The 19,269-nt window shown below is 40.3% G+C and overlaps 1 protein-coding gene across 3 annotated transcripts in view; it reads right to left on the bottom strand.

Moving 5' to 3' along the window:
* The window catches only part of frmd4a (FERM domain containing 4A), a 521,753-nt gene that overhangs the window by 275,497 nt on the left and 226,987 nt on the right, over positions 1-19,269 (bottom strand). The window lies entirely within an intron of this gene.

Here is a 19,269-nt window from a genome sequence, read left to right as displayed (position 1 = left end):
CCTCCATCGTCAAATGTCATGACTGCAAAAATCAAGGATCAACTACTAATTTAAGCAAATTAATTGTGAGTGTATTTCTTTGCCAAATCTGTAAACAATATACTGACCCTATAACTGAACTGCATAATATAAGTGCTCCGTTACACTTACACAAGATTGATCTGCTGACTTCATGAGTTATGTACCAGTCATTCCGTTTTAATAAACAATTGGTGCCCAACATGCATTCTCTTCTGATGCACACATGTATTAACATGTATCGAAAAGTGCATCATTAGTAATGCATTGCTGGGCTTATTTTATAAGGGACAATATTCCTCCATTCACAAACACTGGGGAAATATTAATTTATTCTGTGACTAAAGTTCTTTCTTAAAACTGAAAATTAATAGTTGGAACAATATAAATGTTATTTTTTCTGTTTGAACACTAAGCAATGTTTGCAGCTCCAACTAATGATATATTTCCCACCGTTTCCAGTTCTCTCACCTTAACATGAGTCCTAAAGGTTGCAGGGGAGGAAGCGTAAACACAGAATTAAGGTCTGTGAAATGGTGTTCTATTTTACAGTTGGGTAACACTATGAAGGTGAAGGTAATTAGAAGGAGAAGCAAGCACATACTTCTGAATCAGCCAGAAGACTATTTTTTACCTAAGTACATAGTATTAAGGAACATCACTATGATTACTTGGATACATATGTAATTTACTGTTGTGTTATTGACTAAGGGCCAAAATGTTACAACAGTGAGTAGTATTTATTCATTCTTAAGCATTTCCCTTGAAGTAGTTTCTTGAAAATTAAATTATAAGATTGCAAGGGTTGTCACAGTCACAACACAGCAGGACTAGATTATAGTGTTTCATACAGCGTTGTATTTGATCATCAATATCAATACTTATCCTTTTAAACTTCAAACGCACTCCTAACAAGGTATTCCTTAAAGATTTAACTGAGAATTACTGACTGTAGTTCCAGGTTTTAAACACTGCATTCAGTTTGCTAAACAAGAAAAGTACATAGTACTTACAAACACGTCCATAAGAAGATGCTCCATCTTAACTTCCAGGTCTTCCAGTTTAGCAGCCAGAGTCATAGTGATGGTGCAACAGATCCAAGATACAAGATTTATGTCCTCCTGCTTTGCCCCCAGAAAGTACCACAGACTTATTCCACAATCAGAAATAGTCAGAAACTAAAGTTTCATTTCCTTCACTGTTACCTAAACTCAACAGGCAAGAATTTCAGAGAAATGTCTCCTCCAACTTTCGCTCAGAGTGGTTGTCGAGCCATCATACATTTAGCACTTTATCAGATACCAGTCAGTAGTATAAGAGACTACAACAGCGTGTGAGAATGGAGCAAAAGACCACTGAATAACAACGCTATTTATGGGAGCAGTTAATTCTCAACTCTGAACTTCTTTCTGTTCAGTGCTGACCTTTTGTAGATGGCTATCCACAGTGAAGTGCATTGTACAGAGTACAGCATGCTTGCAGAAGCTGGCTGCTACAACTGCGAGACCTTGAGTATTTGCACGAGCAGTGTATCAATAGCTCATTGTGCCAGTTGTCAAGATCTCCTCTATTAGTATGAGGCTAAGAAAGGGCACCATCTCATACAAAACAAGAAAATGTCATGAATATAGCTAACTGTATTGGCCAAATATACTGTGAAGAACCTCTATATCCATTTTTGCAGTCAAATTTTAGAAGGACATTATATTTTGTTAGAAGTTATTCTGAAGCAGACAGACAGTGAAAATGGTGTCAGGCATGAAGAAATTGATGTGTAGAATTTTAATGACTAGACTGAATTTCACTTACTTCAGCCACCTGACACCCAAACAGCTGGATGAAACAATCTGAATACTGCTTTTTTGGCAAGGCAAAATACACAAAATACCTAGACAACCTGTCAATCATCTCGAGAAAGCAATGAAAGAGAATCAAGGGAAGAAAATGAAAATTCTATAAAATATTAGCTATTGGGAATGGGGAATATAGAATTTAGTTTTTAATCCAAAACACTATCAGTTGAAAGACCTTTGTTTCTTGTCTTTCCATTGGTGCTGCAGAAATGATCAGAAAAATGTCTACAGACAGTAGTACTCCCAATGATTCTCCTAAGAAGGGAATTTGAAGATTATAGAGCTTGATTTTTGTTTGTGGTAGTGGTTGAAGAAGAGAGTGGGAAATGTCCATGATAGAATGATCCAACATGGACTCTGGATGCAGCAGATTTGATGGTCCTAGTGGCCTTTTTTATCTTCACATCATTCAGTGGAACCCAGTATGGAACTAGGGCAGTCCCAGGTTCAATCCCTGGCTCAGCTGATCCCAGACAATCGAGGTGATATAATTGGCCTCAGCATCCTAGATTAGAGAGAGAAAAAATAAGGTTGGATTTCCACTCCTGACGGTATCTAGTGACTCCTGCTGGAAAGTGAATGTCTTTAGCTGTTAGATGAGGACAGTACTGAGCTTGTCTATGACTTCCCGCAGTGGTGGAATAGCTGTCCAGGCATCTGGAAAGTTGTGCTTTGAGTGAGGTACCAGAGGGCAGCTAGTGGCTATGGAACCACATCCCAACAAGAGTCAACATCTTGAGGAGAGGAATGGTGAAAATTGGAGAAGAAAATTAAAACAAACAGGCAATAAATAACACATATGGACCGGTGATAGCAACAACCTAGCATCAGCGGGGCTCAGCTAGTGTTACATACCTTACTGTCTAAAGAAGAAGAAAAAGTAGTCAGCGGGTTATTTTTCACTAATTATTTAAATACCAGAGTTCAGATGTAGCCTTCTGTTACAGCGCCATCTACATAGAATCACATAGAATTTACAGCACAGAAACAGATCACTCAGACCAACAAGTCTATGACAGTGTTTATGCTCCACACGAGCCTCCTCCCACCCTACTTCATCTCACCCTATCAACATATCCTTCTATTCTTTTCACCCTCGTGTACTTATCTAGCCTCCCCTTTAATGCATCTATGCTATTTGCCTCAATTACTCCTTGTGTAGTGAGTTCCGCATTCTCACCATCCTCTGAATAAAGAGGTTTCTCCTGAATTCCTTATTGGATTTATTAGTGACGATCTTATATTTATGGTCCCTAGTTTTGGACTCCCCCAGAAGTGGAAACATCTTCTCTACATCTACCCCATCGAACACCGTCAAAATTTTAAACACCTCTATCAGGTCACCTCTCAGTCTTCTATTTTCTACTGAAAACAGCCCCAGTCTGTTCAGTCTTGATAGTTGTATCCTCTCAGTTTTGGTATCATCCTTGTAAATCCTTTTTGCACTTTCTCCGGTGCTTCTATATCCTTTTTATAATATGGAGACCTGAACTGTGCACAGTACTCTAAATGTGCTCTAACCAAGGTTCTATATAATATAGAAGTATTTATATTCTTCAAGGCAGTGTCTAAACTCAAGGAGTAATTACCTGAGAAAAAGCACCAAAATAATTGACTTGATTCCCCTTCTCTTCCTATACCCTCTCTACATTTCTGTTTCCCAATATTCTAAAACAGGTCTATTTCTTAAGCAGGGAAGTGGGAATGGGGTAATTTCAGAGATCAAAGGGATGCTGGAATAGCTTTCTTAAGATTACAGCAAGGAGGGAGAAAAAGCGGAAGAAACAAACTCGGAAACACATGGGGTGGCTAAGGGGAAGAAGCACATTATGAAACTAAAGTGACTGCAAAACTCTTTGGGAGACCAGGGTGATTGAGAAGCTGATAGGGAGGTTGAGGGGAGAGGTTACAGAGTAATTACTTGCTTCTTGTGTTCAAACCACGTGAGCTGCCATCGTTTGTAGGCTCCTTTTCTGTCTTTAAAAGAAAAATGAGACTGGAAGATTCTAGACCACACAGCACAAAATATTGGTGGGTAAAAGACCATAAAGAAAGAGAAGACAGAACGGAGAAGAAGACAGACCAAAAGCACAGACAAAAGCAAATTCAATATCAGGACCAGCATCTGGGGAGTGAGAGGCATGAAGCAGGCCAGTGAAGTAGGAGAATTGAACGGTGGGAGAAGACTGTGATTTCCCTACCTTCCAATAGTGTTACCTAGTTCTTTCTTTTGAGATCCAAAGCAAGATGGATCAACATATACTAAGACCAGGAATCAGAAACACATCAAGAGACAGAGATTGTGGTGGGGGGTGGGGGTGTGTGCGGAGAAAATAGAAAACTCAAGAGATTGGGAAGGAAAGTACATCAGAAAGCAAGTACGGGAAAAATGTCTACAAACACCACGGCTGTCTGCCAACACCATCTAGGTGCCAAAGGCATCTCCAGATATTGAGCCCAGTGTACCTAACAAAATGGCATTGTCACTGACACTGTGGGCAAAATTAGTTTTGTGGTCTGCATCAGATACTCACAAGAGAAAACTGTGTTCACAAAATAGCATTAATTAATGAAAACAAGAGGAATAAAAAGCCCTATTTTACAGATTTCTAATTACCGCATTAAATAAATGGGTTTAAATGTGATGGGTCATGCAGTTTTTTTAATAAATGTTATCATATTTATTTTAATGCTTATTGTGCTTTTTATTACTAACAAGATATGAGTTGGTTCAGGTACAGAGTAGACACATCCCTGCGAGGGGGAAAGGAAGGGCATCCAAAGCTAGAGCTCCTTGGCTGACTAAAGATGTAGGGGGAAAAAAAATTGGGTAAGGCCTATTATTGGCCGTAGGTAGCGCAATCTGCTATTAACCTGCGCCCGATGGCCCCTGCGCAGGTAGGACGAGAACTCTGTCCAGCCTCAGTACTTACCTTCAAGCAGCGTTGAATTCTTGGCCTTTACACGATGATTGAAGTAAATGCACACTTTCCACCAGCAGGGGGAGCCCCAATCTCTTAAAGGGAGGATATCTCTTAAAATCTCTTGAAGATAGCCGGTACCTGTTATTAGCTAAAAATAACAGTCTGCTGTCTGCACGGAGATCAGACATCGCACATGTAAAACACAGATGCAGGTCCAGTCCCTGTGTTTATAAACTGATGAGTTATGTTAAATCACTGAATAAAGGTTGCGCACTACTAAATCCCACATTGTCCAATCTGCATGCCAGACCTCACCATTCTGAGTTTGTACCAGGCCTGTGAGAGTGCGTGCACCAAGGTTCTCTGCTGATTCATTAAAGGTCTTGGTGCAAGAGGTGGACAGAAGGAGGGACATCCTATATCCGCAGTGGGAGTGGGGGAGGGGGGCAAGAGGACCTCCAGACATATGCTCAAATGGCAGTGGGAGGCAGCGGGGGACGAAGTCAATGCCAGGCGTACAGCACCACGAACATGGATGCAGTGCAGGAAGAAGTTCAATGCTTTGAGACGAGTGGTCAAGGTGAATGAGGTCAACTGTCAAGTGACATCGCATAGAATCATAGAAAATGTACGGCACAGGAGGAGGCCATTCGGCCCATCATGTCCGTGCCTTCCGAAAATGAGCCACCCAGCCTAATCCCACTTTCCAGCACTTGGTCCATAGCCTTGTAGGTTATGGCACTTTAAGTGCATATCCAAGTACTTTTTGAATGTGATGAGGATTTCTGCCTCTACCACCCTTTCACACAGTGAGTTCCAGACCCCCATCACCCTCTGGGTGAAAACATTTTTCCTCAGCTCCCCTCTAATCCTTCTACCAATCACTTTAAATCTGGTTATTGACCTCTCTGCTAAGGGAAATAGGTCCTTCCTATCCACTCGATCCAGGCCCTTCATAATTTTGTAAACCTCAATTAAATCACCCCACAGCCTCCTCTGTTCCAAAGAAAACAACCCCAGCCTATCCAATCTTTCCTCATAGCTAAAACTCTCCAGTCCTGGCAACATCCTCGTAAACCTCCTCTGTACCCTCTCTAGTGCAATCACATCTTTCCTGTAATGTGGTGACCAGAAATGTACGCAGTGCTCAAATTGTGGCCTAACTAGTGTTTCATACAGTTCTAGCATAACCTACCTGCTTTTATATTCTACGCCTCGGCAAATAAAGGAAAGTAACCCTTAGGCCTTCTTAACTACCTTATCTACCGGTCCTGCTACCTTCAGGGATCTGTGGACATGCACTCCAAGGTCCCTCACTTCCTCTACACTTCTCAGCATCCTCCCATTTATACTGTATTCCCTTGCCTTGTTTGCCCTCCCCAAATGCATTACCTCACACTTCTCCGGACTGAATTCCATTTGCTACTTTTCTGCCCACCTGACCAGTCCATTGATATCTTCCTGCAGTCTACAGCTTTCTTCCTCACTATCAACCACATGGCCAATTTTTGAATCATCTGCAAACTTCTTAATCATGCCCCCTACATTTAAGTCCAAATCATTAATTTATACCACAAAAAGCAAGGGACCTAGTACTGAGCCCTGCGGACCCCACTGAAAACAGCCTTCCAGTCACAAAAACACCCGTCGACCATTACCCTCTGCTTCCTGCCACTGAGCCAAATTTGGATCCAACTCTTTTGGATCTCCTACCAACTGCACCACTAGCCGCATCCACTACTCTACGCTCTATACCCCCCCATAACCCACAAACGAACAAACTCTTTCCATCAGTACTCAACTCTTCCAATCAGATGCTTCCACTCACCCTTAAACATTACCACTGTTGCAAGCCGCCCACTCACAACTCACAGGCCACACACACTGGCAGCTATTCAACCATGACAGGCACATCACCCAGAGACACACGTCCCGCTTTCTTGCAGGAGAAGGTGGCGCATAACAGGAGGCAGCAAGTGGCAGTGGAATTTAGCCCCGAACCTGTTCCGCCATTCAATGAGATCATGGTTAACCTGTGACCTAACTCCATATACCCGCCTTAGCCCCATGTCCCTTCATACCCTTGGTTCACAGAAATCTATCAATCTCAGATTTAGAATTCACAATTGAGCTAGCATCAGCTGCCGTTCGCAGTAGAGCGTTCCAAACTTCTCCCACCCTTTGTGTGTAGGAGCATTTCCTAACTTCACGCCTGCACATCCTGGCTCTAAATCTTAGGATATGTCCCCGCGTCCTAATATTCAAGTATAGGAGACCTCCAAAAACAGTTATAGATGCATCTGCAGCCAGAAGCAATAATCCAGCCACTTACCTGTAAAACCTGAATGGTCCCTTTAAATAGCGCTGGCAGGGGTCCTCCAGGCACTCTAAGACATGTTCAGACAGTCGTGGTTAAGACTGTGCGTTGAGTTGACATTAAGTCCCAAAATGGTGTCTATCACTTTAAATCAGCATTGCAAACTGATTGTATCCATTTTCTCCTTACTTTACATGCTGTCGGCGTTCAGCATTTGCACATGCGCTAATACCTATACCAATATGGCGTCCAGCGCACGTCATGCTGGAAACGTGCGTGCGCAGCCAAGACACCACCTTGGCACTTCGGAAGGCTGCATAGCGCCGAAACAACGGGCGCTACACGGCCCAACTTCTAGCCCATAGAGATTAAAATGAAACAGAAAAAGGAGGCTTATGATGAATGTAAGGTTCAGAATTCAGTAGACAACCAGGCTGAATACAGAAAATACAGAGGAGATCGAAAAAAGGGAATAAGAGGGGCAAAGAGAGAGTATGAGAATAGATTAGCAGCCAACATAAAAGGGAACCCAAAAGTCTTTAAAAAAACATATAAATAGTAAAAGGGTAATCAAAGGAGGGTGGGACCGATTAGAGACAAAAAAGGAGATCTTCTTGTGGAGACAGAGGGCATGGATGAGGCACTAAATGAATACTTTGCCTCCGTATTCACTAGAAAAGAGGATGCTGCCATTGTAGCAGTAAAGGAGGAGGTAGTAGCGATATTGGATAGGATAAAAATAGATAAACAGGAGGTACTTAAAAGATTGGCAGTACTCAAAGTAGAAAAGTCACCCAGTCCGGATGGAACGCATCCTAGGTTACTGAGGGAATTAAGGGTGGAAATTGTGGAGGCTCTGGTCACAATCTTCCAATCGTCCTTAGATATGGGGATGATGCTGGAGGATTGGAGGATTGCAAATGTTACAGCCCTATTCAAAAAAGGGGAGAGGGACAAACCCAGCAATTACAGGCCAGTCACCCTAACATCAGTGGTGGCGAAACATTTAGAGACAATAATCCAGGATAAAATTAATTGGCACTTGGAAAAGTATGGGCTAATAAATAAAAGTCAGCACGGATTTGTTAAAGGAAAATCATGTTTGACTAACTTGATTGAGTTCTTTGATGAAGTAACGGAAAGGGTTGATGAGGATAGTGCGGTTGATGTGTATACGGACTTTGAAAAGGCATTTAATAAAGTACCACATAATAGACTTGTTAGCATAATTAAAGCCCATGGGATTAAAGGGACAATGGCAGCGTGGATACAAACTTGGCAAGGGGACAGAAAGCAGAGAGTAGTGATGAACGGTTGTTTTTCAGACTGGAGGGAAGTATACAGTGGCTTTCCCCAGGGGTCAGTATTAGGGCCAATGCTCTTTTTGATATATATTAATGACTTGGACTTGGGTATAGAGGGTATAGTTTCAAAATTTGCAGATGACACAAAACTCGGAAATGTAGGATACAATGTGGAGGATTGTATCAGACTTCAGGAGGACACAGACAGACTGGTGAAATGGGCAGACACATGGCAGATGAAATTTAATGCAGAAAAGTGTGAAGTGATACAATGTGGTAGGAAGAATGAGAAGTGGCAATATAAACTAAATGGTACAATTTTAAAGGGGGTGCAGGAACAGAGACCTGGGGATGCACAGACACAAATCTTTGAAGGTGGCAGGACAAGTTGAGAAGGCTGTTAAAAAAGCATATGGGATCCTGGGCTTTATTAATAAAGGCATAGAGTACAAAAGAAAGGAAGTTATGCAAAATCTTTATAAAATGCTGGTTAGGCCTCAGCTGGAGTATTGTGCTTTAGGAAGGATGTCAAGGTCATAGAGAGGGCGCAGAAGAGATTTACTAGAGCTTTACAGGGATGAAGGACTTCAGTTATGTGGAGAGTCTGGAGAAGCTGGGGTTGTTCTCCTTAGAACAGAGAAGGTTAAAGGGAGATTTGATAGATGTGTTCAAAATCATAAACGGTTTTGCCAGGGTAAATAAGGAGAAACTGTTTCCAGTGGCAAAAGAGTTGGTAACCAGAGGACACAGATTTAAGGTGATTGGCAAAAGAGCCATAGGCGACATGAGGAAACATTTTTTACGCAGTGAGTTGTAACGGTCTGGAATGCACTGCCTGAAAGGGTGGTGGAAGCAGATTCAATAGTAACTTTCAAAAGGGAATTGGATAAATACTTGAAGGGAAAAAATTTACAGGCTAAGGGTCAAGAGCAGGGGAATGGGGCTAATTGGATAGCTCTTTCAAGGAGCCAGCAGGCATGATGGGCTGAATGGCCTCCTCCTGTGCTGTACCTACTATGATGATATATTCATTCTCTTGATGAAAAAACAAATTTAGGTGTGGAAAAATTGTCCTGCTTATTTTACCAAATAGTTCTACAGATTCCTGCGCAACATACAAAGAGAAAAAATACTTGACAGCATTTGTCCAGGTTGTAATTAAGTCCTGCAATGTGGATAGAGCACTCAATTCGGGATTTTATGGTGGACTCTTAAAATATGACTGTAACAAGTGGACCATTAATTATTAATTCTGGTTAGAAAACTTGAACGGTTTCCACACATTAGTCCAAAAGTCAAGAATGTCTGAAAGGAATAGTTTGGAGACAAAATTGCTTTTTGTTCACAATAGTGCAGTTGCTAAATGCTCACTGGCAGCGGGCAGTGGAATTTTCAATCCATTTACATTCGTTGTTTTGCACATAAACAGATATGCAAAATGTCCCCTATTTTCTACCAAATTATTTGCAAATCTGGTTGCCTAGGACCCAATATGGGGGCAACTTGTCATTGGCAGGTTATATTAAATCACTGAATACCTTCCTCATGTCGTTCCAGACCATATTTTACTCACAAGCAGGGGTTGAGTTCCTCAGGATAATTTTCTCATGTTTAATGATTCTTCTCTCTTCACATTATCACAAAATTGATCTTTGTTCTCGGCAATGTTTCATCAACAAAGTATTTACAGAGAGCCTTTGCTTTCTCTGTTTACACTATTCACAAGCTATTTTCAAGTACCCATAGGGCAACATGGGCCATATTAGCCTATAGGGCTAATGGGCATTATTTGTATGACTGATAGATTCATTTTTGCACATACATGGTTTACACACTATGTGGAATGAAAATACAGAATTGTCCACACAATTGAAAGTTTTTCCCTTTGTCTTTGTCGTTTTGTATGACAAGCTGAAGGTTTCTGCCTAACACGGAACGTCATGGATCCTGGTTCACACTACTATAATGTGTTGCTTAGACAATACCCAAATTGGACCGTATCCAGACAAAAATAATAGTCTACTTGATTCCAACACAACAGAATTTATAGAGTTGACCCTCAGCAACAATCAATACCTGTTAACTGAAGTGACTTTTCCAATTTACTGTCACACTATCAGGATGTTGCAAAAAATAGGCTGAAATTGCACTGTGCAATATTAGTAATGAATGCCATAACCTGTTGGTGTGCAACTCCTCAACGACTCCTTACAAAGACAATAACCTATTTAAAATAAACAGCTTAACACCTTAGTTAAGAAAGTGGAGAGGAATTTTGCCTATTACAATATTGCCAGGAAGGACTGCAATGAAGCATGCACCGTTACAGACTCTGCACCATTAGTCTAAATATTTTTATTAAGATCAATGCTGTGTTTAAAGGATAATTCTTTCTTAAAAGTGCTACACGAAAGAAGCACTATTTCTACCGAAGGAAATTCAGAATGCAATTCCTTTCATTGGAGATGCTACAGAGTTTGTAATATTTTAGCAAGATTCATGGAGTTCTTTGTTTTGTATCACCAAGTCCATGTATCACTGGGGTGCTGCAGTCTGGCAATGCCAACTAACATGATATCACACCCAACACTTGACAAGTTACCACCACACTCAGGATCCTGTTTCAGCCACCATGTAAGATTGGTTTATGTTGCAAAATAGTAAATTGATGAATTATTCAAGATTCCAGGGCTGCTATTTATTTAAATGGTAATGACACCCTGGAGGTAAATGTTTCAATTTAAAGTACTCTCTCCAGGAAGATTGCAGGAAAAGATTGTTTTCTTTAAAAACTATCTTCTACTTGACAGGAGATATTTCAATTTGGTGCATGTCTGAAGGCAGCCTTGGGAGACCTGTTCTGTTAAAAGGGATGCTCTTTGAAAGTAATTCCCTCCCAGGATAACATTCCCTTCAAACAAAAAGAAAATGATACAAACTCTTAACAGGCTCCTTCAGAGCCTGAAGATGGCCAAAGGACTGGGGCTACAATGTTGTAGTCCTATCTCCATCCTGCACTTCCTGTGAGGACAGGTCCTCTCTTGGAATGCAGGATGATGGAATTATCCCTAAAGTTCTTTGTGACCATTAGTAAATAGTATCATACCAACTGAGCTGTAGTAATCACCTGTTCTATAAACTTAAGCAGTCACTCTACATCAAAGACAGTCTCTCAACCAACAGGATTCAGTGTTCAAACTACTACTCCATGTATTAAAGAGTCACAGGGTCCTATTGAAATGAGAGCGTGCCTTGTGACATTATCCATGTACTCTGCAACATAACAGAGAAACATCAGGATCTGAAAACATCAAGGTCCAAGTGCACTAACAACCTGCATTTATTTAGGTAGACATGTACAACTCCAGTATTTACTTGTTAGACTTTGGTCATAAATGGGACCAGTAAAGGAAATGTAGTGGGTTACCATGGAAAATGGAACAAGTTCTACAATGCCTCAACTGCACAAGTTATGGGCCCAAAAGTCATAAAAGGGTTGTCTCATGACTGGCTCATTGTGAACTAATTTTCTGGTTGTGCACTAAATTTTCTGCTTAACCATGAAAGTTTTTGGAATGCTTCTGCCAGGTACTCCTATACCACAGCGCCTGGTAATGACATCAGGTGTGCTAAGCTCAGTTGACCAACACACCAAGTGTCTCCAGCACCTGCACACTTGCAGAGTTTTTCTTTGACAAAATGGAGTCAAGTAGCAAATAGAGGAAATTGCTCTCCATAAATATTAAGAAAGTGTTTTTCGAGTAAGTATGAAAACGGAGAGGACTGTTGGCAAAATTAGTGGACCTTCGCCTACAGTGGACATTCTGCTGTCCACAGGCATTAACCTGTTTATTTTAAATGGGTTATCACCTCCACTAAAATGTAATAACATGCTACACACTGATCTATCGACAACAGTCATTTCTCGACTATAGAACTGCAAATGGAGGATTCAGGAATGAGCTGCAATTCAGTAATAACCAATGCACAATTACTTCCAATTTTGACTTAAATTCAATGTTGCATCAACACAAGCTTAGAATATAGATGACATTTTCAGACAATAATCTGCTGGGTTTTTCCTGCTTTCTATAACGTGTTGAACCACGCAACACACTTCATTTATTGCGATGCAGAAAAGTGAATATTAAAAGCTATTAACATTTACTTCTTATTATGTTCCCCTTTCTTTCACCCCACACCATATCAATCAAATCCCACCACCTCTGCTCTTCGCTTAGACAAATCTTTTAAAGGAAGGGTTTAGGATAGAAACAATGAGTGCAATTTGACTATAGGGTGGGGGGTGTAACCTGCAGTAATGTGCAATTCATGATTCCAAAAGTTATCTTGGGAGGGAGTAGGAAAAATAAGTGACTGGCTTGAAATAACAATGTGCATTTATTTCATTAACAAGGATTTATTTGCAAAATCCTATGAACAGAGAAGAGTTTGGCATTTCCATGTTATCTAAATTCCTGCGCAATGTGGCTCCCCACATGAGTCAGTTGGTTTATCCAGTCAGAAGTTAAGCCATATAGGCCAGAATGCTCTCAAGCTTCATCCTTGATCTTTGCTGACTTAGCTGATCTCAGATGATATAGCAGTAAGTGCTACAATTGCATCTTCACTCAAGATTATGCAGAGGGGAAAATCGTCCATGGTTCCAGCTCCTGATTGCTAACTTTGTACAATAGGCGAAGACAGCAATGGAGTCAGCTGTGATGCTCCTACAGGTGAACAACCAGTTAACACTCACTGTCTAGACTCACACATGAATAATAACGATTTGACTGAGGTACTGGAAGGCAGTCAACAATCATGTAATCATAACCAGCAAGGACTTCAGGGGAGGGAAAGGGGAGAAGAGAAAACAGGCATGATGAATTAGAAGCCAGTCAAGCCAGGGATTCAAACTTGAGTATTTAGATTGGAAGTCAGCTGCTCCTACTGCTAGATCTGCCAGTCTACTCCATCACATAGTCTTCAATAATATCAGCCATTGAAAATAAGCATTCTGGATATTACACAATATAATAATTACAAAAAACAGAAATAAGGAGTATGTTCCTCTGTACAGTAAAGTTCTCCTTATGACTACACGAATTACATCGAAACTACAGCACAGAAACAGGCCATTTGGCCCATCTGGTCTATGCCAGCATTTATGCTCCACACGAGCCTCCTCCCTCCCTCCCTACTTCATCTAACCCTACCAGCATATCCTTCTATTCCTTTCTTCCTCATGTGCTTACCTAGCTTCCCCTTAAATGCATCAATGCTATTTGCCTCAACTACTCCTTATGGTAGCGCCTTCCACATTCTTACCACTCTTTGAGTAAAGAAGTTTCTCCTGAATTCCCTATTGGATTTAATAGCGACTATTTTATATTTATGACCTCTAGTTTTGGACTCCCCCCACAAAACATAAAAGCACGGAGAAACAGCACACTGGCAGTACAGGGCTATTATCTTTTAGAGTGCGTTTAATGGCCATTGGGGGGCCATTTTTTTTAATAAAGATCCATGTAGTTCTGAGTTGCTTTGAAGTATTTGAAGGTGTTATAAAAACTCTTCCACAGCCTCTGTTGGATAACGTTCATCAATATTAAAATCCATGGATATCCTTAACATTATGTACACTCCAGTTTTAAAAGGTACACTCTGTATACGTGCCTGACTATATAAACCTATTGCTCTACATTACATGCAACCTGTAGTTTACTCAACATAAGACAATTTTTGTGTTGAACTTCCAGGGATGAACTGCAGATGTGTACGTCACTCTGTGGTGGTTCAGGGCTCATGTGCACACAACCTGATTGCTCATCGTCATACAGAACCAAAAGCAACTCAGAACTACATGGATCTTTAAAAAAAATGGTCCCCTATTGGCCATTAAACGCACTCTAAAAGGTAATAGCCCTGTGCTGCCAATGTGCTGTTTCAGTGCTTTTATGTTTTGAAGCTTTATTATAGTAAGCCTTCAAGACTTTCTGCTACTATTTTAAATGAAATGGCTGTAAGTTGGGAATGGTAAAAGGGAAGAGGTTGGGATGAAGGGATGCAAATCTGGGAAGGTTATTAAATCAGGGACAGGAAAAAGAAAAGGGTCTTACAGGATTCAAGGGTTTTCAGCTTCAAAGTCCTACCTGCAGTCCTCTTACTGTGCAGTCATTGACATAATCTTATCCGTGGCACAAGCAATACTGTTTCTAGACCTAATTAGCATATTGACACCAACATACCATGGGAAGAAAAAAAATCATACTTAAGCCAATATCCTTTAATGCAATGCGTTTCCTCTGTGATACACTTAATTCATCACTTTAAATTGCTCCCATAAATGGAAGTCATGCAACTTCTGGTACTTCATCCTAGTGCGACATAGCTCAAAATACTGTCTTCAGAAACATTGCAAGTTTAGAACGGCAAAATCTATAATTGTACTGGAGTCCTTTTCACAGTTAAAGTGGGCATTGTACAAAGATGTACTCAGCCTCCAAAACATTTTACCATAATCTTAGTGGCACATAGGCTATATTATTATACATACACAACTGCAGTGGAAGTTCCATTATCAGTAATCCTAATATCGTCCAGAGCTTTTTTCAGGACAAAATCTTCTGCAAAACCTCATCTCATTGTGTAACTTCTTTTGTCATTTGTATTTCATCTTTTTAAATGAATAAAACTACATAATGTTTTAATTCTTATTGTACCCATCTTCATTACTATGCCAAAAGCATTGCTCTACCGTACGTGCAAGATCAAAGCTTGAGGGCTTATCCACCAATTTCAATTATCTACTAGGATGGGGGGAAGGCAATTTTTATGTCAGATAATGGAGGTTCCATTGAATTTGCATTTATATAGTGCCTTTTCACATTCAGAGCTCTTCACATAATGAATTATTTTTAAGTGCAGAGACTATTATTATCTGGGCAGAATTTCCACTTATTCTGCATAGTTTCCTCCAACCACAACTTTTCAATCTACCCACACCAATTCACACTCATTTCAATTACATAGCCCTCCTGAACTAGGCTCCTAAACAATCTAAACCTGAAGTCAGGATAAATAAAAATTCTAGTTATTAAGGGTTCCCACTGCTCAGCATGTTGAAATCATTCCAAGAGATAACTGGTATTCTGGCAAATAACTTATCTCTTTTGAACACCAACAAAAAGTATTTGAATGTAGATTTTATTGTAGCCCTGTATGATCACATTGGGTGGTGGGGGGGGTGATTCAAATATTATAAGTTCAATATTTCTCGTGAGTAGTCTTTGAAATTGCTGATCCTAGCATAAAATCATCCACGCAAACTGGTTACGCATTTATTAGGATTTAGCTGCATGACAGAAAATAATAAGTAGAAAGGACGGAATTAAAGGCAATTGCAAGATCATGGATTTGAATGACATCTTCAGACCGATTAAATCTTTGGCTCTGCAGCTTATGCCATCCGTCAAATTTTTTTGATTGTGTTAATACTTTTTAAACTCACACATGCTAGTTTATTTTTCTATGTACTCCATCTTCTACTAAAGACAGAAATATAATGTAAAGTACTTTTAACACTGAAGCAAATAGGTCCCAATTTTAAATTATAAAGCAAGTTATGTTTTTAAAACCTTCGGCATAAATCGCCTCAGTGATACAGTTGTGCCATTTAAGTCCCTCAGGCTCTCTTTGTAAGTCTGTAGGGTATCTGTCCATCAACAGTACCATTAGATGTTATCAATTTACATGCTATCAGTTACAGTTAGTTGATCTTTTTCTGTAAATAAGATTTAGAAGAGAAACTCTATCTCGTTTGTCAGAGACAGCAGTCACCCTATGATGGTAATCAACAAAGTGGTTTGAAAATCTCAGAATCTGATGCAAATCAACTAAAGAAGATAACGTGGAAGCAGGCTTTAGTGCTATTTTCTGTATCTATGGCATCAAACAGTGCGATAGAAGGCTTTGCAATTGCCTAATTTTCATCCTCTTCATCTGTACTTCAATGCACGCTTGAATGCCTGAAGGATCTAATTACAGTAGGAGCCCTGCATCCAGTGCTATTAGTCATGGGTGTGCGCAATACCAACAGGGAAACAGAGGGCACTTGGAACATTGCACGAGTACTAGAAAATGGTATCAGGGACCCAACTAATACTGAATTACCACACCAAAGCAAAACTTCAATAGACTATCAATGCTTGCCATGGTACATTACTGCACTTACGCACTGTGCCGTGCAGTTATATAACCTGGGCTCCGTGTCCACAATTCTCACTTGATTAGTATGTGATCTAAGCCAGTTCCATCTGGAAAGGCATTGAGCAAACCTTCTAGAATAAAGATTCTGAGACTTTTCTACAACAATGTTATTGTCAGGGTCACTGCAGACTCATGATCCATCACTATATTAGAAATGAAACATTGCAGTTTTTTTCAAATTTGTCAGTCAGAACTTCCTGAAAATCTGTTATCAAAATTATGGCCATGTCACTGGCACTGTGCCATGGAATCACTGCCATCATTGTAATTTTACAACTTCTGGTCTCTAGGTCCAAACTAATGCAGAAAGTGCTGGAAATACACAGACCAGTCACCATCCGAAATCAGAAAAAAGAGACTGATGTTTCACACAGAAACAATTTTTTAAGAGCAGAACAGAATTCTAAGAGGAAGGGTCCCTAGAATGATAACCCATCTTTTCTCTTTTCAGTTGCTGTCAGCATTATCTGTTTCAATTTTAGATTTTCAGCATTTAAATATTTTTCTAAATTTTTATCTTAATGAAGGCACTTATTCTACATAACTTTGCATGTAAAACTGAACAGTTTTTAAAGATTACTTCAGTGCTTATTTTATTTACATTTTACTGAATAACAACCCACCATCGTCATAAACAGTAAAAGCTTCATTTATCAATAACTTACACAGCTGTGCCTTTGAACACATGAAAGCACTTTTTAAAGTGACAGTTTGTTACTACTTCAGCCAAAACAGCCACACACTTGTGTCAACAAATCCAAGGATTAACGGGAAATCATTCGGATCACCACGCAGCTTGACAATCTTTTATTCTAATCTTCCGAATGTTATTATTCGGCTGTCTGCGGGATCTGATTATAGGAACTCCGCAGGTTAGAAACATTTTGAGAATGAAATTTCCTCTAGACCTCCTGATTATGAGAATAATTGCCTGTAAAATTATAATGAACTGTGTTGAAATGGCTAGGAAAAACACTTGAACTCCCTAAACATGCAAAAACTCTTGCTTTCAAGGCTGAGATCGATAGATTTTTGTTAGGTAAGGGTATCAGGAGCTAAGACAGGTAAATGGAGTTGAAGTGCAGATCAGCCATGATCTAATTGAATGGCAGAGCAGGCTTGAGGGGCTGAATGACCTACTCCTGTTCCTATGGTGCATTTTAAGATGTATTGTGAAAATGCTTTTATTAAGGCTCTACTGTGAACACTGGATTGAAACATTTTACAAAAAAGATAAAAATCACAGAGTTCACAGATTAATTCTGCACTGCAGTATAGAGGAATTATTAGGAAACAGGTATATACATTTATATCAACCTGCAGTGGGGATGCTACAACAGGTCTCAGCATTCCAGGACTAGGGGAAAGCAGCTCCACACATAAGGTCTACACTCACAACATTAACCCATCTCTTCTATTTTCAGATGCTGATGGACCTACTATGTATTTCAGGCATTTTCTATTTTAATTTCAGTTTCCAGCGTTTGCGGTTATTTTCTTTCTTCTCTCAATCAGCCAGTGTCCCTGCCCTGTTTGCCGTCCAGTAATGCTTGCTCAAAAGTGCACTTGCATGGACATTAGAAGACGAGTGGATTAGGCTTCGATGTGTACCTGTCCCCCGGACCATCATCAAATGGCCTGCTGACACTTCATACCTAGGCTTGTACATAAAGAATGACCACTTGGGTGAGGTACCAGAAGACTACTGGTTCCCATGGCACTGTAGCCGAGCACAAATCACTGCCTTCAGGAGAGCCAGGGCAAGAATTGGACAAAAAAAATATTTATGTGTTGATATTCAGTGTTGTAAGAGAGATTGATTTAGAATCATAGAAAGGTTACAGCATGGAAGGAGGCCATTCGGCCCAATGAGTCTGTGCCGGCTCTATGCAAGAGTAATCCAGCTAGTCCCACTCCCCCTCCCTAACCCCATAGCCCTGGAATTTTTTTCCTTTCAAGTACTTATCCAGTTCCCTTTTGAAGGCAATGATTGAACCTGCCTCCACCACCCCCTCTGGCAGTGCATTCCAGATCATAACCACTCGCTGTGGCTACCACATTCCTCATGTCACCTTTGGTTCTTTTGCCAATCACCTTAAATCTATGTCCTCTGGTTCTTGACCCAATGGGAACAGTTTCTCTCTATCCACTTTGTCTAGACCCTTCATGATTTTGAACACCTCTATCAAATCTCTTCTCAACCTTCTCTATTCCAAGGAGAACAACCCCAGCTTCTCCAGTCTATCCACGTAACTAAAGTCCCTCATCCCTGGAATCATTCTAGTAAATCGCTTCTGCACCCTTTCTAAGGCCTTCACATCTTTCCTAAAGTGTGGTGCTCAGAACTGGACACAATACTCTAGCTGTGGCCGAACCAGTGTTTTATAAAGGTTCATCATGACTTCCTTGCTTTTGTACTCTATGCCTCTATTTATAAAGCACAAGATCCCATGTGCTTTTTTAACCGCTTTCTCAACCTGCCCTGTCACCTTCAACAATTTGTGTACATACACCCCCAGGTCCCTCTGTTCCTGTATCCCTTTTAGGATTGTGCACTTTATTTTATATTCCTCTCATCATTCTTC

This window comes from Heptranchias perlo, chromosome 24, assembly GCF_035084215.1.
Source record: "Heptranchias perlo isolate sHepPer1 chromosome 24, sHepPer1.hap1, whole genome shotgun sequence".
In the NCBI taxonomy this organism is placed as follows: Eukaryota; Metazoa; Chordata; class Chondrichthyes; order Hexanchiformes; family Hexanchidae; genus Heptranchias; species Heptranchias perlo.
This window is presented reverse-complemented; position numbering and strand designations above follow the sequence as displayed.